Source organism: Lepidochelys olivacea (genome assembly GCF_965140295.1).
Source record: "Lepidochelys olivacea isolate rLepOli2 genome assembly, chromosome: 1".
Lineage (NCBI taxonomy): Eukaryota > Metazoa > Chordata > Testudines > Cheloniidae > Lepidochelys > Lepidochelys olivacea.
Genome location: NC_140411.1, coordinates 248,968,224 through 248,993,017, shown reverse-complemented (window position 1 = coordinate 248,993,017; position 24,794 = coordinate 248,968,224). Strand labels below are relative to the sequence as shown.

Below are 24,794 nucleotides of genomic sequence, written 5' to 3'. Positions count from 1 at the left end.
TTATTCCTTCCATTGTAGCCATTATGGTATATGATGTCAGTGCTGACTAATAATAGGACACTTTGTCTACAATGGTGCCATTGAGGGGACAGTATGAAAAATCCCTTTGGGCTCTCTTCCCACAGCTACAGTTCCATGCACCATCCCCAGTGAGTGCTTTTTGTTCGTGTCAAATGTAGGATCCTGCCCATGCATAAGTGCCATCTTTCTAATACTCATCTCCCTTCCTTGATTTTTTTTCAGAAGTGTTTATTTGCAGACCTGCTTTAAAAATGAGTCTGGAGCACTACATTTTTAATACCATACAAGGCTACCCTCATTATTATTATTTTTATTTTCTTTTTAAAAGGGACTCTAATTTGAATTGCAGTTTATAGGGAAGGGACATCCCATTTGAACTAATATTCCAAGTTCCATTCTGACCTTTTCTGACCCTTTCTGGTTGGCTTACATACCGCTTCCAAGGGGAGTACATCTTCACACAAAGCACAGTCAGCCTGTGGAACTCGTTGCCAGGGGATGTTGTGAAGGCCAGACGAGTGAATGGGCTCAAAGGAGAACTAGATAAGTTCATGGAGGGCAATTCTATCAATGGCTGTTAGCCAAGATGGTCAGGGAAGCAACCCCATGCTCTGGATGTCCCTAAATCTCCGATTACCAGAAGTGGGGACTGGACAACAGGGAATGGATCAATCAATAGTTGCCCTGTTCTTTTCATTTCCTCTGAAGCATTTGGCACCATCCACTGTTAGAAGCCAGGATACTGGGCTAGATGGACCATTGTTCTGACCCAATATGGCCATTCTTATGAGACTGGTCCAGACTAAGTCCAGTCACCCTACTCTTACTAAACACCTGGTGGGTTTTTTTTCCCCTCTAGGGATGCTGAGCCACTTCTAATGCCAGTATAAATCAATGGGAGTTGTGGGTGCTCAGCATCTGTGAAAATCGGACCTTAGGAGTCAGAATATCATGAATTCACAACATACGGAGAAGGAAAAGTTAATTTGATCTTTGGTTTACAAAATCCACATTATCTTTTAAAGGCTGCCTGTGAAATGACCAAAGTAATGATAATGCTCAGGTATGCAGGAGTCCTTTCAGCCAGAAGGATCCTGACGTGCTTTACAAACTAAACACAGGAATCACTTGCAGGCATTGCTTTCAGTTTTTGTTAACTGACTTGATGGAAAAAGCAGAGTTTGATGGTGGGATTTTCAAAGATGACCAATTGCTGTTGAAATTCAGTGGGAGTTGGGCACCTCCCTCCCTTCAGCTCCTTTGAAAAATCCCAAACGAAAGCTATAATTTTCTAATATTCTATACTGCTGCATTCTGTGAACCTATTTCTTACAGTTCTGAATTTCAGTGGTTTGTGGTCACTGCTACCAGTCTTCTCTATTTTCAGGCAGTTCCGTCCCTGTCAGTAAGTAGCAGTTTCAGGATCACTTCTCTGCTTGGATTCTTTGCTTTCTGGATGTTTAGTTTTTCTCTTGTAAATGAAAGAGCCTTCTTGATACATTTGCCTGTATACCTTACATAAGTTTTCTGGGTAAAGTCCCTGGTGAATTTCATATATCTCAGGAGTCCTGTAATGTTTCGTTTCTTTTCCAGTCCAGATGGTCTGTAGCAGATGGCTGCAGAACAGTTACTGTGTGTGTGTACACACACACACGTATAAAAAGATCTGTAGTAATTGTAAAGTGATTGGAGAGAGACACAGCATGCACAGTGGCATGGCACGTTTCTCCTGTACTATCTTGGCAACGTGCCTTAGCCTTTACCTAGAGCCAAACACACGTAAGGCTTGTTGCATACTGATCTATAGGGATATAAATTGTGGAGAGCTCTAACTGCTCGTGTAGACTCTGCTGCTGCGAATTAAAAGGTGCCTAGAGTGCTTTAATGTTGCCTTGTTTGAAACAGGATTACATCAGTGCTAACTAATTGCTTCAGTCTCATTCAATCCTGAATCTTTCAGTTCCAAAAACCACTCCCTTCTCCCACCCTGGCAGGCACTCTTCCACCTGTCCCGACAGATTTGTTGTGTCTCCTCCATCAGATGTGACTCTGATCTCCTGGGGAAATGATTGTTGAAGATAATGGTGCTGGGTGCTACACCAGCTGGATGATGATCCATCAGGGATTCGTACATTTAGCTATTGTCGCTGGTTTGCAATGTCAATTTGGTAACCAAACTGGTGGTGGAAAATCATTCCTTTTTTGTATTTAACATCTCTGTGGTTCAGTCACCATTCCTTCAGTCAGGAAAGACTTCATGGGAAATTATCTGGGATTTATTAGAGCTAGTCCCTGTTGTCCCTTAATTTCCTAGAGTTTGATGTTTCTGTTCAGTCCCTTTCTCCACCTTGATGCCTAAGTGCTCTGCTTTCACGGAACTCCCAGCCCTGGTGCTAGGGAACAAGAGGCCAAGATGAAGAATCTAACTCTAGTTGCCACCTTGAGTGGTCATGTAACTCCTGTTACTGTAGTCTCTGAGCACCTCACAATCTTCAGTGTATTTCTCTTTGAAACACCTCTGTGAGATTGGGAAATATTATCATCCCTGTGTTACAGATGGGGAACACAAAGATGAGGCACAAAGACTCAATGCTTGCCCAAGGTCACACAGGAAGTCTGTGGTGGAGCATAGACTTGTACCTAGCTCTCCTGAGTCCCAGGCTAGGACCATAACCACTAGACCATATTACTTCTTACAGTTATTCCACTGAGCTAATGGAAACAATGGTTATCTTTTTTTAAAGTCTGGCAGGGTGATAGCACAAGTCCCAGCAAATGGCTGGCTTCTAATGAAGACATGTCTGTTATGGCATCACAGTATGGACCCAGAAGCAGACATGGTGTGAGGGTTTCAGTGACAAAGGATATGAATAGAGAGGAGGAAGCCTGTTAGAACTGGGGCTAGATCTTTCAGAGGGGCTTGGCACCCATAGTTTAATTAGATCTGCGGGTGCTCAGCATTCATGGAAGTGGAGATCGTAATGCAGAGAATAAGGTGAAAATAGAATTTGTATGCATTGCAAGATCTCTTAAAAATACAACTGCTGTTGTTGTCATGTTTCACAATGACCTAATTATCTCCTCCCCCACCTCGTATCTCCTTTCTCTCCTTCCGGCTCCCTCCCCAGGCACTCAGTCAGAGCACGAGCAGCCTTTAACTGTGGCTTCCCGAGTCTGGATTTTCATTGCTCTGGGTAATGTGGGTGGTTATATGTGCATGTGCTTATGCAGTGTTTGCAACTTCTTCCCTCCCCTTCTCTGTTGTCACTACTAACCCAGTAAATTTTTTTGGTCATCTCGAGACCATCCTTGCTTCAGTAGATAAGATTAATTTAATAACAAAGCTCTAAGTGCCAGGGAAATAAGAGGGGTTGGTGTGTGTGTGTGTGTGTGTGTGTGTAACTTTGTATGTGTCAGCTGGGGTGAAATTGTGCTTTCTCAGCACTACAGACCTACCCTGCCTTTTGGAGGCTGAAACTCCCTTACCTGTGCTATATGCCTCCCCTCATTCCTATTGAATAATGTGGCTTGTTTTGACAATTCCACCCTAATTTATAAAAATAAGGAGCTTTTCACACTAAAGCAAAATAAGGTTTATTTTTTAAATTCGTTAGCTAATCTTGTGTGTGTTTTAGTAAGAGTTCTCTTGCTTGTTACTTCAAGGGTGTATTAAATCTTTTATTATGATCTCTGTCATAGAAATCTTTCTGATTCTGCAAACTCAGCATCATGACTTTTAGGGGTTTGATGTGCTGTGGAGATAGGGGGAGGGAAGCCGTGACAAATGCTGGTTTGGGAATTAGCAAGCTTGGTAAGAGAAACTATGAAATACGTGACTGATAAATGGGTTCTTTATTTGAAAGTTGTCCCTTGGTATGAAAGTATCTCATGATTTCTCTTGGCCTTGTAGGGAATCTCCCATTACTGCCAAAATCTGTGCTCCACACACAGTGTATACTTAATTTAGAAACTGAATACACAATGGCCCCTTGGTGGGGTCTTGGTCATGTGTGTGTATTTGGGCTTCTGCCTAACTGCAATTTCTCCTCTGTTCCTCATAAGGAAATGAAGAATATCAAATATGGGAAAGGGAGTAGCTTGTGTTTTATGGCTTTTTTTGATCCCTTTCTTGGTACCCTCTGAACCTCAGAAATAGACTTTGGGATCTCCCACCATACTTTCTCCTTTCTGGATCCCTTTGAGCTATTTATTGAGTCACAGCCATCAGTCAAACAGAACATGACAGAGGCGTTCTTGTGGAGCATTGCTCTTTCAACAGCTGATCGGGAACACTCCTTAGTGACATACCTAAGCTCTTACCTTCCCCAGGGGGCTAGGAGCACTCCACAGCATTTTCAGCCTTTAATGCCAGGCTAGGCAGTGAGAGACTTGAAATGAAACCTATGTGGCCTCTATGATAGCACAGAGCCCCAACAAATAGGCGCAGGGCCTGGTCCTTAAAAAAATAAAATAAAACAAAAAGGGCAGACCTTTCCTAATGGATTATTCCTGGAGGATTTGCCTGCTCATGCTGTTGACTTCAACTGTAGGGTTTATTTGCCAGTTACTCCATTCAGAGCCTTATGGGAAGTGTATGGGTTGCTATGTGTACACATGAGCAACCTTTGGCTGCAAACCTTGATTCTTGAACTGTGCTCCCTGCGTGGGATTTCTGATAAGGACATCAAAAAAGCTGTTGAATTGGAATGAGAAGCAGAATCAGCTCGTTTCCCAGCTCTGAGGTGTACAAGAGTCTACAACACACTGCTGGTCACATGGGCAGCCTCTGCTTGTTACTTAGAGGCAATCTTGATCCAGTTTTCTGTGGGGCTGGCTTGAGGGGCCTGACTAATAGCAGAGGCTGGGCTACAGTGAGCTGGAGGAAGTGAATATACTTAATGTGGTTTGTTGCAGAAGGAAGTTGGGAGGTGGAGGGGGCATCAAGTTTTTGTTCTTATCAACTGTCACTCTTCATATTCCTCCTTATCTTCCTCCAATATCAAATACCATTATGGGATTCTGCCAGTGTTTCTCTCAACGCCTCCCTCCCAAAATTCTTCCTTAGCCAAAGCCTGACTGAGAGTTTAAAACCAGCTGTTTTTAATATTTTAAAAAAATGTCGAATACTCCCTCCATGTATGCTTCACTCCAGCATGTGTGATGTTGCAATTGTGAGGTATGGAGGAGGGGAAGCTATGGCTTAGCAGGGGGGTGGGGGGGTAGCTTTTTTCCTTTTCTTCCTTCTCCCTCTCTTCCCCCTCCCCAGTCCCATTCCCTGCCCTTCTAAAGGAAACTCTGGCTGCATGTATGGGAGTGTGCTTATTTTTGGTCAGTCATAATAGGGCAAATTAGAATATGCTCTTCAGAATCTTCCATGTGACCCCTCACTGTGACACGTGTTGACTTCCATTGGTTTAGGGAAGCAGGAATCTAAATCCCTCGGCCTCTGTGTCTTTTCCCCCACTCCCCGTTGTGGCTAGAAAAAGAGGAGTGTGATATAAGTTAGATAGGCTAGAATGAAAAGTTCTTGCAGCTTTCATCCTGCAGTTGCTACAGATTGACTCCATAATAAGTGGCACTAATTACAGGATATAATGCACTGACACTTACTTGACAAAAACATCTATTTGGGAATGGAATAGATGCTTTCATAATCTTTGCATGCCGCTCATCTCTTCTACCCCCCCCCCCCCAGTGTTTTTCTCCATTGCTGTTGCTTTCACAGCTTTGCCTTCTAGTCTCTTCTCTCATGGTGCCAACTCTGCTCCCACATGTTTTTCTCAAGGCACCAGTGGTACAAAGTGGCCACAGTGCAGGGGTGAATTTCCCCTCGTAATTGTTACAGTGATGCGCAAGGATAAACAGCGGGGGAAACGCAGAAAAAGAGCAAATGGTCATATCCCTCACTAAATTATCTAAGGAGATCTGCTAGTGGAACACTAAGCTTCACAGGGAAGATCTAACTTTCAGCTTTGTGGTCAGAAGTGTCTCTCCCCTGTGGTTGCCCTGTCCTGTGATGGAAAGGTTCCCACCTGCCCCATTGCTCTCTGGAAATTAATGGCTGTTCTTCTGGGGCCTGAGCCTTCACTTGTTAACCTTCTGCTCTGTAAAGTTGACTAAACAAGTAGTAGTATTTCCTGAGATTGTAACTTTCTGTTAGTCCCAGGAAACTGGAATGCAGGCTCTAAAAATGGGGGTGGGGGTGGAGGGGGAGAAACCCTTAAAACAAAACTTAGGCAAACAGTATACATGCTTTTCCTTATATGCAGTATAGTTGTAGCAATAGGTGCTGACTCTGTGGGTGCTTCAGGACTGGAGCACCCATGGGGAAAAAAATTAGTGGGTGCTTAGCACCCACTGGCAGCTAGTTCCTTTCCCTCCCAGCGCCTCCCACCCACCGTGGATCAGCTGTTCTATGGCATGCAGGAGGTGCTGCGGGGAGGGGAGGAGCAGAAATGGGGCGTGCTCTGGGGAGGGGGTGGAACTGGGTGGGAAGAGGCCATCGGTCCCAGGATATTAGAGAGACAAGGTGGGTGAGGTGATACCTTTTATTGACAAGCTCCCTCAGAACACCATCCTCACTGCCATGGATGTCCCTTCCCTATACATCAACATCCCTCACAATAAAGGCACAGCTGCCTGCCTCAAATATTTACAAGACAATGGACAAGCCTCGGATGTCTACACCAAACTCATCCATTTCATCCTCCCCCATAACAATTTTACATTCAACAATAAACACTTGCCCAAACCATGGGAACAGCCAGGGCTACTGGGATGGTTCCCCAATGTGCCAACCTCTTTGTGAGTCACCTTGAAGAATTTCTGGACAAATGCACCATAAAACCACTGATATACATGGATGATATTTTCATCCTCTTGCCAGATGGCTTAAACTTCCCTATAGATTTCCACCGCAACTTCTTAAACTACCACACATCCATTAAACTCTCTCTGGAAGACTCACTCCCACACTTACATCAACTTCCTAGACACCGCAATCAGCTTCAAAGCAGAACCCTACAGACAACCATATATAAGAAAGTGACTGATCACCACACCTACCTTCATAGATCCAGTAACCACCCCAAACACACCAAGAAATCTGTTCTCTACAGCCAGGCACTCAGATACCATAGAATATGCTCTGGGGAGAAAGTCCAAGATATACACCTGAACACATTTAAAAGTGCCTTCACCAAACAGATCTACCAGAGAAGCAGATCGCATCATGGAACAGACCACCCGGATACCTTGAGAACCTGATTAAACACAGAAATAGAATTCCCTCCAACCACACACCCCTAGTTGTCACCTAGCTCCCCACAGTGGAGCCCAATACAGGGTGTCATCACACTACTACAACCCATACGCGATGGTGACCCCATCCTGAGAGAGAGCTTTCCTGAACCCCCCAGTTCTGGCCTTCAAATAACCCCCTTGACTTCTCAAAGCTCAATACTAGAAGCAAACTCCGCTCAGACCAAGACACACCAACTCAAAGTGACACCAGGTCCTGCCAGAACAACAGATGCAAAACCTGTGGACCTATCTCCACTGCTACAATGATCCATACATCACACATGTCAAGATCCATGGATCCTACACATGCCTATCACATGTGGTATATACTTCATCCAGTGCACTAAATGCCCCAGTAACAACTATGTGGGTGAAACCAGACATCCACTACACTCGAATGAACACTCACAGGAAAATAAGACACCAACAACCTATCACCTGTGAGTGAACACTTTTTTTTTTTTTACAAAGCGATCACTGACTTCTGTCCTCATCCTCAAATGAAACCTGAACAAGGCTTTCAAAAAATGAGTGTTGAATTCATGACTCTGCTAGATACTAAAAATTGTGGATTGAACAGACACTGGATTTATGGTTTATTAGAACAATCTGTAATCCACAAACTCCCCTTTTTGTCCTATGACTGCAGAGGTGTTAGTGGGCCACTGTAGCATAAGTAGTTATCACACATTCTAAGGGACCATTTAAGGTAAACCAATCTGTTCCATCTTGCATTTAGTTGTGATGCTCAGGAGTATCTTTTCCAGACCTGAAGAAGAACTCTGTGTGGCTCAAAAGCTTCTCTCTCTCCAACACAAATTACTTGTAAAAGTGAAAGGGGATTACCTCACCCACCTTGCTTTTCACTGGACATTTATTTGCCTGGTCTTATTCCCCATTCCCTCTTTTGGGCCTCTGTGACCATAAGGATGTTTCCTTTGTGAACTTTTACCAATTTACAAAACTTAAAGTACTTGACCTATACAAAAGTAATACCTATTTCAATTAATGGTTTCTTCCCCAGGTGGATTAAGACAGTGTGCCTATTCTAAGGGAGAAAGCATTGTAGGGATGTTGATTTCATGAAATTGGTATATTGCATTGTTTGCCTATCACATCTTTTAGGGGAGAACCTCTTTCATGCACTGGCATACAACATGCTGTACAGCTTTGGCTGTACCAGTGCATTCTGGGATTCTTAAAGTACCTATCCCATAGTGCTCAGCACTGTTTCTGGGAGCCAAAGGCTTTTGGGTCATTTCCAAACATAGGGCACTTCATGGTGGGATGGAATTAGGAGGACCAGCTGAATTGATAAAGTTGCAGTGCTTATGAATTCCTGCCCAAATTGGGGGGGAGAGTTTATATACTCAGTCCTGAGTTAAAGGCATTGTTCCAGGTATTGCAATAGATTAGTACAACCACTCCACTGTTCCTAAGATTCTTGGAACAGCTGTAGTTTGAACACAAGGCTGAACAAAATTGCAAGCTCAGAACACTTATCCAATGGTTTGGGGTTGGTGATGGTGGGCGGTTGGTAGTGAGGGACCAGTATCATTGGCTGGCAGGTATCATACGCTGTGGGAGCCTCTCTCTCCCCAAATGGCCTGGTGTGGCCCCATCCACGCTCCACCCCCAGACCACCTCCTGCAGTTCACTGGCTGGGGCTGGCCGGCCTGCCGCAGGGACTTGGGGCACTGGGCGCTCGGGCCATGCTGCCTGCCTCGCGCACTGGGGCTGGGGTCTGTGGCGGGAGTGTTCTGGGATCCTGCAGGGGAAGGGGGGAGAAGCAGGGCCTTGGGCACAAGGGGAGGGGCTGGGGGCTAGCCTCCCACAACGGCTGGGTTACCAGCCGCTCATGCTGGTATTCATCAAAACAGTGGGCTCCATGTGAAGATGATAGATGTCAGTGTTAGTGCTGGCTGGGAGGATGGGGCATCTGTCTTGGATCACAAGCAGTGTGAATCTTTGTGTTGCAAGCAAGGGAAACCATAAGGTACTTATTTACTGAGAAATTGAAAGGGTTCTTGATTGTGCGTTTTTGGGGGGGGGGGTGTTCCATCTGCCTAGTTAGATTACATATAGGTGATCGTGTGATCCAAAAACCAGCCACGCTCCTTAGTGAATGATACTGAAGTTGTAATGCCCATCTCAGCATTTGAACACAAAGTCCTGTCAATGTTCTTTCTCCCTGCACCTAGATAATGGATATCTCCCTGATAGAGAGGGCAACAGTTTACACTGGGCAGGTCATAAAACCCATGGCTGATGAGATCATCATCCCTAGGCCATTTGATCCTTGAGCTCTGATGAAGGCTATGGGCTATTGTCCAACATGAGGTGTCATGCCTGTGGATTGCTTCACACCACCATCACCCCCTCCTGCCCCCCCGCATTAGGCTATGGACACACTACCACTTACCTTGCTCAGGGGTGCGAATAAGCCACCCCCCGAGTGATGTAAGTTCCACTGCCCTAAGCACCAGTGTGGACAGCGCTGTGTTGGTGAGAGTTGCTCCCACTGACAGCTCCCTCCGCTTGCGGGGGCTGGAATAATTAAGTCGACAGGAGAGCTCTACCCCGTTGTCTTAGAGCATCGACAGTAGTGTATAGCCAGAGCCTTAGACTACTCTTTTCTTGCCTCTTCCCTCAACACCTTCACTGCCTGCTACTCAATGAAGTGACACTTCATCTATTTGGAGGGTGAGGGGGTGTGTGGACTTTTATTTTATACACCAACTGTTTTGATCATTGTGCATAATTATGATATTCGGGCAACATTTCTGACATCTGGCTCAAGGCACTTATATAAGTGGCCTCACTTTTGAAAAGCGTAGAGCACTTAAATAAGGATTTAGGAGCCTAATTTTAGGTGCCCATTTTTGAAAATCTTAACCTTGGTATTTTTAAATGAGTACAGAAAATATAATTGCAAAGCAAAGGCTAGTAAGTCCTAGTGAAATAAAAAATAAATGTGAAACCTTTCCTTTAACCGTTTGGATCTAAAAACAAAATCTTAGCTATTTTAGAATACCTGGGCAACTGAATTACAGGACTCTACAGTTCCATGGAGGCTGTCTAGTTATAAAAGTGACGGGAGTAAAGTTAAAGCCACTAGACATCTCAAGATGAACAGTAGCGCCCATAAATCAGATTTGCTATTTCAATATTGAAACAACAATGAAGAGTTTTAATTCTTAAATATGGAAAGAAATAAGCACGCTTTAAAAAGATTTTAAAATGTCCTATCCATCATCAAAACAGCAGGCAACAGTACAGAAATTCTACAGCTGGAGCAAATATCAAACAGTGCTTCCTACCTACTCTGTTCAACATCTTTTGTCTGAGGATCTGGCCACAATATTCCTAGTACCTTCTGCACAGGAATGGTGTGAGGCTCGCTCACTGTTTGCAAAGCAATTCTCTGGGCCTTTCATCCAGCGCTATGCTGTATTACATGCAAGGGCTGAAATTAACTTTTTCAGGCTGTAGTTTTGTGGGGATGAGGAAAAGGAAACAGTCCAGTCCTAGCCATCATCAAATTAAGTACTGAATACATCTGTCTTGTCAACCATTACTGTAGTAGTAAAATCCACATACACACAAGAGGATATTAGAATAATCGAGTGGCAATAACTGATGCCAATTATGCAGCTACAAAACATTTTGTTCTTCCTGCCTAGGGCAACAAACAAGCCATTAAAAGCAGACTAGTGAGCCACAAAGCTGTGGGTGAGAGAGTTTAACTTTTTAAAAACTCATTGTTTATCCAGGGGTTAGCTAAAAGCTGTTATCTGAAAGTGCAGCTGAAGGATCCTCATGTGTTTTTTAAATGCAGGTTCCTTCCCTGCAGATGTAACAATTTACAGACTTCAACAAATTCTCATCCCAGAACAAATATTTCTTGCTGGCTTCATGCTCACGTAGTATGGCTGGGAAGAGAATAGCTGCTTCTATCCCTTCCTTATTGTAGGTCACTTTTTTTTTTAAAACTGGTATAAGTGAGCAATGCTTTGCCTGGCTGCCTGTTATCAGTAGAGAGACCACTAACCGAGTGGGATGGAGGCTGAACTGCTTTCTGTCTGGGATGAGTCATGTTGGCTGGAGATTGTGTTAGGAAGTTTGCATGGCTGTTGCCTGTTCTGAGGCTAATAAAGACTCAGTCTCCAGAGCTGTCAATCCAGCACACTTCGCAAGCAGTAAAATCACTCTTAATAAAAAGTTATGACGATAGTGTAACTAGAGATGGGGGTGGCGTGCTGGAGAAGAGTGCAGGCAATATTAATCTGGCTTCTCAGGCTGAGAGCATGAGAGCAGCCTTATGAAAAGAACGAGGTGTATTCCAGTTAGCCTGGTGTACAGGGATAGGGGGCAAACAATAGTAGCTGGGATAAGAGAACAAATGTTGTCTGCCCAGTGACATAATCCAGTCACTTGGTTCTAACCTAGCAGACCTAAAACCAAATTGAGATCTGTGTAGGACCCTGATGTGGTTCTTCCTGGAGGGCTTCCAGCCAACTGACTCATGGCTGTGGAGCTCAGGCCTGGGTGACTCATTTGTTCACAATCCCTGATTTTATAGGAAGAGGGCGGGAGGTAACAGAATATATGCACAACCCGTTTAAAGCGAGATTAGACTCAAGAGTCCTGCACAGGTTGTGGGGTTCTTGATTTATGATTCTAGGTGGCTGGGAACCAGCGGTGCCACCCATTTCCCTGCATGGGAAGATGATCCCATACAGAGGGATGTCTGCACAATAAGGTGGGGAGAGGGCACAACTTGGTTCATGTATTCTCCTGATGCAAGGACTCAAGTCTAGTGCAGACAGCAACATTTAGCTTCCCCAAAATGGGTGGGGTGGGACCGTGACCCAACCTGTCCCTCCACAGCAGCCCACAAAGTTGTTCCCAGGTCAGAGCTCCAGGAGACTTTGTGCCTGCGTTAGACTCAGGGCCTGAGAGAGCTCTCACTGGAGCAGCGTGCCTCTTCACTGCATCCACATTAAACCCTGAATGATTATGGTTTTGGGAGGGAAAAATGGCCCCTAAGGTCTTGTTTTCTTGGAGCTGGTAAAAGCATGTAATCAGAGCCCTCACTTTCTGGAGGGGAGAGGGCAATGAACCAATATGCTAATTTAAGAATCCCTGTATTACTTCATCAGAGGTGGGTTGGAAACTAGACCATACATCTAGTCAATAGCTGATTTTAGTGTTTTCCATGGAATTGTGTATGGATTTGTGCAGTATAGAGCTGCATTGTGAGATTTACCCAGCATGGACTTTGACATTTCTAGCTGTGTAAACGGAGTGAGTTGGGAAGATGTGAACACTGAGCTACCATGTGAATCCATCAGCTCTGACTTTCCTGGCATTTGTTTGCCAGCTGCTGACGCAACCAAAATGTTACTTGTTTGTTGGATTTTTCTTGTTACATCCAATTTTATTACTAAATGTTAGAATTAGTAAATACTGGTGTGAAGTCTGCATTAACAGGCCTGGTTAAGTAATCCAGATTGTTCTAATGCATTCCTCCATACAGGTTCAAGTGCCAGCTCCATACTGTGCTTTATACACCCCTGCAAAGAAGGACATTTCAAGTCAGCCGACTGCCTGATAACAAATTTCATAATAGAGTAAAATGTAATGGCAGGTGATTATCTTGTTTTTGTACATTGGTTTTAGTTTGAATTTAGCACTGGTAGAAGGTGCCAGACTGACAGGCCGGAAAATTGAGATCCTCTCCATCCTCAGAGTGGATCTGTGAACCATGGCAGTGCAAGCCTCCTTATGCTGTCCCACCAATATCCTTGAAACCTAACCTGACCTGGAAGGACATCGTCCAAGGACCTGTCCCTCGGCTATATTGTCTGCCATATTAGGAAACAAATCTTCCACGCTGTTTTAAAAAGCTTGTGCAGCTAATGCAGCTCCACTACCAATGTGAGCTTTGTTTCAGCTAAAGGTGAGAAGATAGTTGAGTCTCCATGCCTGCTGGCTCCTTGGCACGGCTGTTCACGTTCGAGGTGGTGGCAGCTTTTGTGATGAGTGCAACTGTCTGCTAGTAATGCCAAGTCTCAGTTTACGTGGGTCCCAGAATGGCCATTGGAGGGCAAAAAGTGGTTGTTAAAAATCATATCTTAAGAAAATAAAACAATGTAATTTAGGGGCCAACTTCTGAGCATTTTGGAAGGGGATATGGTTCCTGCCATTGCACCCCTGTATAACAGACCAGAATCATGCTGTTTCTAGAATTAAGATGGGCTTTACTTATGAGTGCAGGGTGTATATAACGTGTGTCCCAGCACTCACGTGAGCAGTTGATTGTGTGGCAGATTTACTCCCGAGGAGGGTAGGCAGTGGTCCCACTACCATGGTCCCTCAGGGAAGCAATTGAACTCCATCTAGGATATATGCTGAATAATGCTTTTTCTGGATGTCCTGGCTCAGACCCCTCTCCCCCCCATTTAAAAAAAAAAAAGGGGCAGGACATATACACTGAGCTGGAGAACAAAGGGGAAATGGTGCTAGGCTGCCCTTGGGAGCTCTCACCTGGGTGGACAAAGGGGCAAGAGAGGGAGTCCATCAGAGCTTGGCTGGCTCATCGGGACACTGGTTTAACTTCTGCCTCTGTGCCAACTAAGGACTTTCAGATTCTGTAGGCCAGGTGACTAATAAATCGTTGCCTTGTTCTGAAAAGGCTGCCTATGTCATTATAAATGCTCAATGAGAACATTGCACCCTGAAGGGACACAGTACAAGCCTCCAGCAAGAGTCTAGCTTGGCTGGATTCTCTTCAAGGAGCCTCGGAGAGAGACAGGAATTGTTGGTGCCGAAGGTCCAGTTTGGGAATTGTGGAGGCCACGGGCTTGCCCCTGCAGAACTGTGTGGGTTCTTGAGCCCACCACACTAAGGTGTTACTCCCAAGAGCTTGGTTATAGGCTGGGGCATAGACCAGACCTTGTGACTCCGTGACAAAGGTCTATCTAAAGTTCCATGCATTCCTGGATCTGTTTGCTTACCACAGGCGATGTCTTTAGGAGTTCTGTACTCCCAGCAACCACTGGGGACATAGGCAAGAACAGATCAAAGCAAATGTCCTGAATTGTTTTAGAACAGCAGCAGTGGGGTTGTAATTCTCCCTGTTCATAAATTTGAAAATTGTAAGCATCCTTTACTACATTTGTTTAAATAAAGAAAAATAAAGTTAAACTTGTTCTCATTCAGCAACTTTTATCAAGGTGAAAAGAAAACAAAAATCCACAAGAAAAATATAAAAGGAGATCCTTTTTAATATGCAGGGAAGACAGTTTAATCCTACAAGTTTCAGAGTAGCAGCCATGTTAGCCTGTATTCGCAAAAAGAACAGGAGTACTTGTGGCACCTTAGAGATTAACAAATTTATTAGAGCATAAGCTTTTGTGGGCTACAGACTAGGGTGACCAGATAGCAAGTGTGAAAAATCATGATGGGAGTGAGGAGGTAATAAGCACCTATATAAGAAAAAGCCCTGAATATTGGGACTGGCCCTATAAAATTGGGACATCTGGTCACCCTAAACTGGATGGACTCCATGAACTCATTTCATACAAGCATTATAAGGGGGAGGCTTTCAGAAGCCCAAAGTGCAGTTAAGTGGTTGTCCATGGAAGTTGGTCGCCTAATCACCCTTTGTGCCTTTCGAAAGTCTCCCCCATAATTGTTGCTGAAATGCCTTTGTTTTTTTGATTCTGTAGAAATGCAAGTGTTGAGTGAGGACTTTAGTTTCCTTTAAAAAGAATTCAAGTTGCTCTTTAACAAGTGTTCCATGTGGCAGTGATTTAAATTGGACCAAAAGTATCAGTAGTTTGAGTGCAAATGCTTTTGTGCTGGCTCAGACTGAGGAGAGACCCAGTTCTCTCCAATTGTCTGTCTTTGGATTCTGAATTATGTGATCTAAACCTTGGCAGCTTGGTGACTGAGGATCCACAGCTGACCAGCATTCTGGATTATATCACAAAACCATATAGAACAAGATTAATACAATTGGAACAAAGTTACAGAATTTTTTTTTTAAAAACCTAAATGCCATATATTGTGTATGCAATATTCCTGCTTTTGGTACTAATGCCTCGTTTCCCAAGATCCTGCTGATTGCTTGCACTCCAGCTGTCAGTGAAAGTTAAAAGCCTAAATTAAGAGAAGCATGTTAAATTTCCCCTCTCCACTGCAGGGTTTGTGTTCGTTCTCTCTCTCTCTCTCTCTCTCTCTCTCCCTCGTTTTGTGATGTGAAATGCTGTTCCTTCTTTCTTTGTTTCTTCAAGTGGTCCAGGGAAATTCCCCTTTAAGAAAACTGGAGGAAGAAAGTGTCAGATCTGAAGCAAATGAAGTGAAATAGCATCTACAAAGCTGCTGTGATTCCACAATATCCTAGAACCTCAGGAGGTCATCCCCAGGACCTGAGGCAGTACCCAATAAATCTAGACCGGGGTGGCCAACCTAAGCCTGAGAAGGAGCCAGAATTTACCAATGTACGTTGCCAAAGAACAGGGCTGGCTCCAGGCACCAGCGTTCCAAGCAGGTGCTTGGGGTGGCAGCGTTGCTGCGGCGGTGGCAATTTGGCGGCAGCTTCTCTCTTCTGCGGCGGCAATTTGGCGGTGACAGGGTTTCCCCCCCACTGCTTGGGGCAGCAAAAACAGTAGAGCCGGTCCTGTCAAAGAGCCACATTAATATGTCATCAGCCCCCCACTCCAACCTGCAGCGCCTCCTGCCCGGCAGCCCCATCAATCAATGCCTCCCACGCCTCCTGCCCATCGTGATCAGCTGTTATGCGGTGAACAGGAGGCTCTGGTGGGGGGAGTGAGGGCACAGCAGGCTCAGGGGAAGGGGTGGAGTGGGGGCAGGGCCTGGGGCAGAGAAGGGGCTTGAGCAGTGAGCACCCCCCGGCACATTGGAAAGTTGGCATCTATAGCTCCAGTCCTGGAGTCTGTGCCTATGCAAGGAGCCGCATATTAACTTATGAAGAGCTGCATGCGGCTCCAAGCCACAGGTTGGCCACCCCTGATCTAGACCATCCCTGACAGGTGTTTGTCTAACCTGTTCTTAACAACCGCCATGCCAAAGAACATTCTTCTTCCTAGCATATGGGCAACGTGCCTCAGATGGCACGTGACCCGGATTCATTGCTGAACTGGTCCACTGGTTGGATCATTCATAGACGTGCTCAGACTCCTGAGATGGGGCTAGCCTTGGGGTTGCTTTAATATTTCAAGTGGCCAATTGGTCTGCAGCCATATTGCATTGGGCTTTCATCCTGGTAATTTTGATTTGGTCTCACCTTACCTGGATGTCATACTTGGAAGAGATACCTTCAAGCATGTCTTTCTATTAGTTGCTGTGATGAGATGGTGATTCAATAGATGTTTCTCTTCCCAGGGTTGTATGAATAGAAGTCAGGGTGCAAAGGGCACTGTACTGCTGGAGGAAGCCATCTCATGGATGAGATGTGAACCCAAAGACCTGGATGGTTGCAAAGAGCCAAGTGGGATCTTTGACTGCAAGTGTAGAACACTTAACCTTGGTTCTTTTGGCTAAATTCCAATCCAGCTAATTACATTCTGCCTCCCTAAATTCTCCTTGTACAGTAACTCCTCACTTAATGTTATGTTCCTGAAAAATGTGACTTTAAGTGAAATGATGTTAAGCAAATCCAATTTCCCCATAAGAATTAATGTAAGTAGGGTGTGGGGGGGTTAGGTTCCAGGGAAATTTTTTTCACCGGTCAAAAGACTGGTTTCAGAGTAACAGCCGTGTTAGTCTGTATTCGCAAAAAGAAAAGGAGGACTTGTGGCACCTTAGAGACTAACCAATTTATTTGAGCATAAGCTTTCATGAGCTACAGCTCACTTCATCGGATGCATACTGTGGAAAGTGTAGAAGATCTTTTTATACACACAAAGCATGAAAAAATACCTCCCCCCACCTCACTCTCCTGCTGGTAATAGCTTATCTAAAGTGATCACACTCCTTACAATGTGTATGATAATCAAGGTGGGCCATTTCCAGCACAAATCCAGGGTTTAACAAGAACATCTGGGGGGAGGAAAAAACAAGGGGAAATAGGTTACCTTGCATAATGACTTAGCCACTCCCAGTCTCTATTCAAGCCTAAGTTAATTGTATCCAATTTGCAAATGAATTCCAATTCAACAGTTTCTCGCTGGAGTCTGGATTTGAAGTTTTTTTGTTGTTGTAATATCGCAACTTTCATGTCCTGTAATCGTGTGACCAGAGAGATTGAAGTGTTCTCCGACTGGTTTATGAATGTTATAATTCTTGACATCTGATTTGTGTCCATTTATTCTTTTACGTAGAGACTGTCCAGTTTGACCAATGTACAGGGCAGAGGGGCATTGCTGGCACATGATGGCATATATCACATTGGTGGATGTGCAGTTGAACGAGCCTCTGATAGTGTGGCTGATGTTGTTAGGCCCTGTGATGGTGTCCTCTGAATAGATATGTGGGCACAGTTGGCAATGGGCTTTGTTGCAAGGATAGGTTCCTGGGTTAGTGGTTCTGTTGTGTGGTGTGTGGTTGCTGGTGAGTATTTGCTTCAGGTTGGGGGGCTGTCTGTAGGCAAGGACTGGCCTGTCTCCCAAGATTTGTGAGCGTTGGGTCATCCTTCAGGATAGGTTGTAGATCCTTAATAATGCGTTGGAGGGGTTTTAGTTGGGGGCTGAAGGTGACGGCTAGTGGCGTTCTGTTATTTTCTTTGTTAGGCCTGTCCTGTAGTAGGTGACTTCTGGGAACTCTTCTGGCTCTATCAATCTGTTTCTTCCCTTCCGCAGGTGGGTGTTGTAGTTGGAAGAATGCGTGATAGAGATCTTGTAGGTGTTTGTCTCTGTCTGAGGGGTTGGAGCAAATGCGGTTGTATCGCAGAGCTTGGCTGTAGACAATGGATCGTGTGGTGTGGTCAGGGTGAAAGCTGGAGGCATGTAGGTAGGAATAGCGGTCAGTAGGTTTCCGGTATAGGGTAGTGTTTATGTGACTGGACACTACAGTGCTAATAAATGATGATCACATAAACACCACCCTATACCAGAAACCTACTGACCGCTATTCATCCTGCTGATCCACCCTGGTTCCAAGCCCCCACCAGCTAGCTGCAATGGGCTGCTCTTCCTGCAAGCAATGGACAAAGCAGGCGGCTGCCAAACGACATTATAAGGGAGCATTGAACCACTTTAAATGAGCATGTTCCCTAATTGATCAGCAACAAAACAATGTTAACTGGGCCGACTTTAAGTGAGGCGTTACTGTACAGTTGGATGTGATATCCTTTTCTGCCTTCTGTCCTAAAGTGTTACCTTGGACCGTTACATGCATGTTGGCTTCACTTCAGAGGTGGATTAAATCAGCGGTTCTCAACCCTGTCAGGATTCTGATTACCCTCCCAGTCTGGCCTGCAAGGCGTCTTGGCTGAGGCATCTCCCTGGGCTGGGTCCGCTGCCCAGGGTCCCCCTCGCTCTCCCCAGCTGCTCACCGCACCTGGCTAAGGACTGCTCCAGCCCCAGCTCCTGCCTCGGGGCTGCTGCTGCTCTGCCTCCAGCTCTCTGGGCTGCTTCTCTGGCCCCTCTGGCTCTGGTTGCTGCAGCTCTGCTCCCAGGACAGGTCTGCTCTGTGGGCTGCTTCTGTGACTCTGCTCCCAGCACTGACCTGCTTCCTGGGCTGCTTCTCTGGCTCTTGTTGCTGTGACTCTGCTCCCTGGACTGCTTCTCAGGTTCTCTGTCCGGCACAGCCCTCGCTCCATTGCCAGCTTTTCATGCTGTAAATAAAGCAACCCACTTTCACAATAAGCCAAAAACACAAACTAATCCCTAAAAGAACCCCAACACTCTATGTGATGGGATCTCTGGGGTGCAGTCTCGGACTGTGGGACTGCCGTGGCCCCCTGAACTCTCTCCAGTCTGGGCTTTCTCTCAAATGCCTTGCTAGTTGCTAGTGAATGTAGCTCCCTTGCTGAACAAAGGTAGTTGTTAACTTGTTTGACACCCTGCCTGGGTGTTGGTTACTTTCCTTGCTGTTGTGTCTGGGGAGCTAATATCTGGACACAATTCTCATAACTTCATATGCATTAATGATATACATATATGGATAGAGAAATGACTTCCAGTAGATCATAACCTTTCCCCGGATACCTCAAAAGGCACGCTTTATAGGTAAGATCACAATTCTATAAAAATGAGGAATATGTGAGTTCCAGGATGCTCCCCCAGGGTATAAAATGTCACACTCTACATCTGTGGCGCACAATTCTGCGCACACAATCATTTGTATACGAAACAGTCTGATAAGGAGGCCAAACTGAGGTTCCTTTAAAAATATGGCCCTTTATGCCTAAATTTAGGGAACACTTAATATAATGTTGCCTAGAGATTAGACCCCAAAGTGCTGCTCTATCTCTGTCTGTGCCACTGATTCATTGGGTTTCCTTAGGCAAGTCATTTAATCTCCAAGCCAAATTCACTGTGTTCTAGCTAATCCCCATGCCTCTGCCAATTTCCCACTGTTCCTGCCCATCTCTGCTGACCCACCAGCCAGGGTCCAGTTTTCCCCCATCAGCCAGGCTCTGCCCCCCAGTGGTCTTGTGCCTGGCTCTGCCACTGCCCAGCTCTGCTTCTCCCCAGCCCAGTTTCTCTGCTACCCCCCAAAATTCCATGCCCGGCTCCACCCCACCGAGCTCAGCTCCCTCCACTCTATTACCAGCCCAGCTACCCCCAGTGCCCCGCCTGCAGGTGACGGAGCAGCTGGAGGCAAATGCCAATCATCATTCAAGCTTTCTGATTAGCCAATCAACAACCACAAGCTACTTTAAAAGCCCTAACAAGTCCAAATACTGTACTAGCCAACCCACAGCACACAAGCCAACTAAGCCTAAAACAAGCCTAATTTCTGCTTATTGTCCACAGGTTTGGTATCATGAGTCAACCTCTCTCTCTCTCTGGCAGCTCCAGCTCACACAGGGGATGGGACCCCTCTGGCCTCCTGCCTCCCTCATTCGCTTGCCTGCCCTGTCAATCAGGCTGACCTGGAGCATTGGCCCTGGGGCAGCTTTTCTCAAATGCGACCACCAGGGGCTTTTCTTGTGGCCGCAGTGATTGTGGTGGGGGCGGCGGCAAGCAGTGGTCCCTCCCCGAAAGCCACCAGCAGGGGTTGGAACCTGCCCTCCTCTGGAGAGACAAATGCTGGAGGAGGAGGCAGCTAGTGAGTTTCCCCACCTTCCTGGGGATGTATAGTTGGGCTCCAGTCCTGGGGGGTGGGCAGCAGGCTCTGGCCACGGGGCTCCAACCGCTGGCTGTGGGGCTCGCCCCTGACCCCCGCTGCCTCCACTGGCCTATCATACATTTCCCCCCATCCCTCACTTCCTGATCTTCCCATCCAAGACTTAATTTGTCCCCTGGCTTGCCAGGACTGAGTAAGTCTGCTGCTGTGAAAAGTGATATTTGTATGTTTGTTAATATCACTTTTCACAGCAGCAGACTTACTAACTAGCAAGTCTTGTCTTTTTTGTTGTTGCTTCCTTTTCCTTTTCTTGGTTGCTTTAAAAAACCAACCAACCAACCCTCAGAGCACCTTATTTGTGTTTCTGTTCTGTCTAAGGTCCTGTAAAGAAGAGACACAACTGTATATGATTTTTATTATTGAGTCTGCAAAAAGATTCAATAAATTACAATGATTTGGACGTGTGTGTATATATATTTGTTTTTCCTAAAGTTAAGTAAATATTTTAGGAAAAATTGTCAGCACGGCCCCCAGCAAGAGTTGGTGGCTGCACTTCGAGGCCACCAAAAATTTTGTTTTTGAGAACCCCTGCCCTGGGGACTGTAAGTCTCAGGGTCCTGATTTCCCATCAACCCTTCCTCTTGCTTTCTTTTTGGTATTGGGAGCAAGCCAAACCAAAAAAACCCCACTCACTGTGTTTTAGTAAGGGGCCAACAGTCCCCTTGCCCAGGGCCACAGGGGGGCCCTGTGTAACTGCTCTGCTTGCTACCCCCTAACTCTGGCCTTGGCTTTTAATCTACTGAAAAACAGTTTGCAAAAAGAAAGAGTACTTGTGGCACCTTAGAGACTAACAAATTTATTTGAGCATAAGCTTTCGTGAGCTACAGCTCACTTCATCGGATGTATGCAGTGGAAAATACAGTGGGGAAATTTATATACACAGAGAACATGAAACAATGGGTGTTATCATACACACTGTAAGGAGAGTGATCACTTATGATGAGCTAATACCAGCCGGGGTGGGGGGTGGAGGGGTGGACCTTTTGTAGTGATAATCAAGATGGGCCATTACCAGCAGTTGACAAGAAAGTCTGAGGAAGGGTGGGGGGGGAATAAACATGGGGAAATAGTTTTACTTTGTGTAATGACCCATCCTAAGTTAATTGTATCTGGTTTGCAAATTAATTCCAATTCAGCAGTCTCTCGTTGGAGTCTGTTTTTGAAGTCTTTTTGTTGTAATATTGCGACTTTTAGGTCTGTAATCGCGTGACCAGAGAGATTGAAGTGTTCTCCGACTGGTTTATGAATGTTATAATTCTTGACATCTGATTTGTGTCCATTTATTCTTTTACGTAGAGACTGTCCAGTTAGACCAATGTACATGGCAGAGGGGCATTGCTGGCACATGATGGCATATATCACATTGGTAGATGTGCAGTTGAACGAGTCTCTGTTAGTGTGGCTGATTTGATTAGGCTGATGTGATGTGTATGATAACACTCATTGTTTCATGTTCTCTGTGTGTATAAATCTCCCCACTGTATTTTCCACTGAATGCATCTGATGAAGTGAGTTGTAGCTCACGAAAGCTTATGCTCAAATAAATTTGTTAGTCTCTAAAGTGCCACAAGTACTCTTTTTTTCTTTTTGCGGATACAGACTAACGCTGCTGCTACTCTGGAACCTGAAAAACACTTGTGGCACGTGTGGGCCGTGGAATTTTTGTAGCATGTTGGCAGGGGGATCAGAAGGGAAAAAGGTTGAGAACCTCTGGATTAAATGATCCCTGGCATATTTGTTTAAGGTAGCAAATCACATTTTAGGATCCTTTGGGATGGAAAGTGTTAGTAATTTTTTTAAAATAATAATGGAATAGATGATATGGGGTCAGAAATGGGAGATGGTGATTGGGATGCTTGTTTTGTATCCTCATTACTAAAGAATCAGAATAAGCACACCCAAGTATTTTAGAGAGAAAAATGTTCCAAGCCTGCCCTATAAAACTGAAAACAAATATGACTACTGCGCTCCATGGGCATGGAGGAAAAGGAAGCAATACGTACTGTGGAAAATCCATCTTTAAGAACAGTACTGCTTATCACATGATTGGCCATGCTTGTGTCTTGCACTAGTTCAAACAGCACTTTCTGTCCTTGTTTACAGTTTGACAATAGTTGAATACCTTGTCTTGTCAATAACAACATTTTGATTTTGACGGAGATAGGATAGGCAAACAAAGGCCTATTTTTCTAGCCTGCTTGTCCAACAGTGAAGAATTATGGTGCATACCTACTATTGCAAATATTTAGAGGCAGCGTGGGAAGTGATGCACTAGTGAGTCCTTGGCTCTATAAATTCATGTAAACAATGGTTTGAAGTGGTCATGATACTCTCTCTTTTTGGGTCAGCCAGTACTAGCCCTGGAGTTTGTTTAGTAGCATTATCATTTGGGGCACTTAAAGATAAGCCTCTGCATGTATTTGTCCCTTTTTAACAGCCTTGTCACTAGCCAGATTCATGACTAGCATAGTCAGTGACCCAATTCCTCCTTTTTTCACTACCATTTAGTCCAGAGGTTCTCAAACTCAGGGTTGGGATCCCTCAGGGGGTTATGAGGTTATTACATGGGGGGTCATGAGCTGTCAGCCTCCATCCCAAACCTCGCTTTGGCTCCAGCATTTATAATGGTATTAAATATATAAACAAGTGTTTTTAATTTATAAGGGGGGGGGGTCGCAGTCAGAGGCTTGTTATGTGAAAGGGGTCACCAGTACAATAGCTTGAGAAACACTGCTTTAGTCTAATAAAACCTTTTCTTGTCCCCAGTGGCCAGTAGAGTTTACAGGAGTCTGTTAATGCTGACATAAGGCCCAGTCCTGCAAGTTGTTGAGCCTCCCCCAGAAGGTTCTGTGCACTCCAAATTTTCAGTGAGTTTCATGGGATTCAAGACCAGTCAGCTCTTCACAGTTCAAGGCTTTTAGATTGCAAGCTGTCCTGGAGCTATAAAATGAGGGCATATGTGAGTGTAGCTGCACCATTTCCATTACTTGACTACACATCGCTGACTAGTTAAACTCTTAATTTATGCTCAAGGGAGCCAAATCTTGAATCTGTGTTTCCTTGTGCAGGAGAGAGAATAAAAGCCAAAGTCAGTACTGCCTGCAAAAACAGAGCAAATAAACCAGGGACTTAATTTCCCCTTTCAAGATATTATAGCTTAATTAATAAGATTCCTGTATACATTAGCTGTTAATGCAGGATGCCTGATTGCTTGGAAGAAGTTACATTTCCATCTTTTTGTTCTGCTTGCTTTTTGAAGTATGAAAAGAGAACCCCCTGGGTGTGTGTGACTAATGGAAACTGTGTTATGCTCTGTCTGTATATGCCAGGCCGCTGTCTGGAATTGTTTCCTGAAATGCAATTACTAAATATCAGCACACATACACACACGCTAAGCCTCCTGCCCCTCGAAGGAAATATAATACGACTGCAAAGTTTGCATCTTGACTGAAACTACCCCAAAGTTTGGATATTAATCAGATCGGGAGGCTTGGTCCAGGCCCATCTCCAAAAATAGACAGTCTCATGCACCTTAAATGTAACCCTTGCTGTGTACCAGGGAAGGTCTTATTAATGTTGGTAGTTCGAACCCCTATTACTGCAGAGTTGAGAACCTGAACTTTAACATTAGTCTCCTGTCAAAAATAATCAACATGCAGCTATTCAGCCTGAATGTAATTCTTTAAACCAAATGTACTAGCGGTTTGTACCAGAACAAACACAGTTCAGGGTTTTGATCCTTTCTCTATGCTAGGGTAAGATGAAGGGAATGTTCCACACCACTGGAATAGGCACACTTGGGCTTAAAAGATTGATTGGTTCACTAAATACTGTGGATCTGATCACCCGTTCCCCCCTCCATCCTTTCTCTGTGGCTCAATGAGCCTGTAAACCCCATGGAACAGGTTACATATACATACAAAGGATGTGTTTTGAATATAAATACTTCAGGGTGTTTCCCTGCATGACTGGATGAAATATGCTTTTTCATTAATGCAATACACTCCAAATTGCATCCTGGGAACAAAGGGCTTAGCTTCAGAACATGGCAACTGATCTTATTTTCTGCTTTCAGCACCATGGGCTTTTCTCTGTTTGGCTCCCTATAAATGTCTAAGACAATCACCACAGCAACTAGGCATTTTAAAGGG

The 24,794-nt window shown here is 44.9% G+C and overlaps 1 protein-coding gene across 1 annotated transcript in view; it reads left to right on the top strand.

Moving 5' to 3' along the window:
* Positions 1-24,794, top strand: part of CREB3L2 (cAMP responsive element binding protein 3 like 2) — a 111,865-nt gene that overhangs the window by 36,367 nt on the left and 50,704 nt on the right. The window lies entirely within an intron of this gene.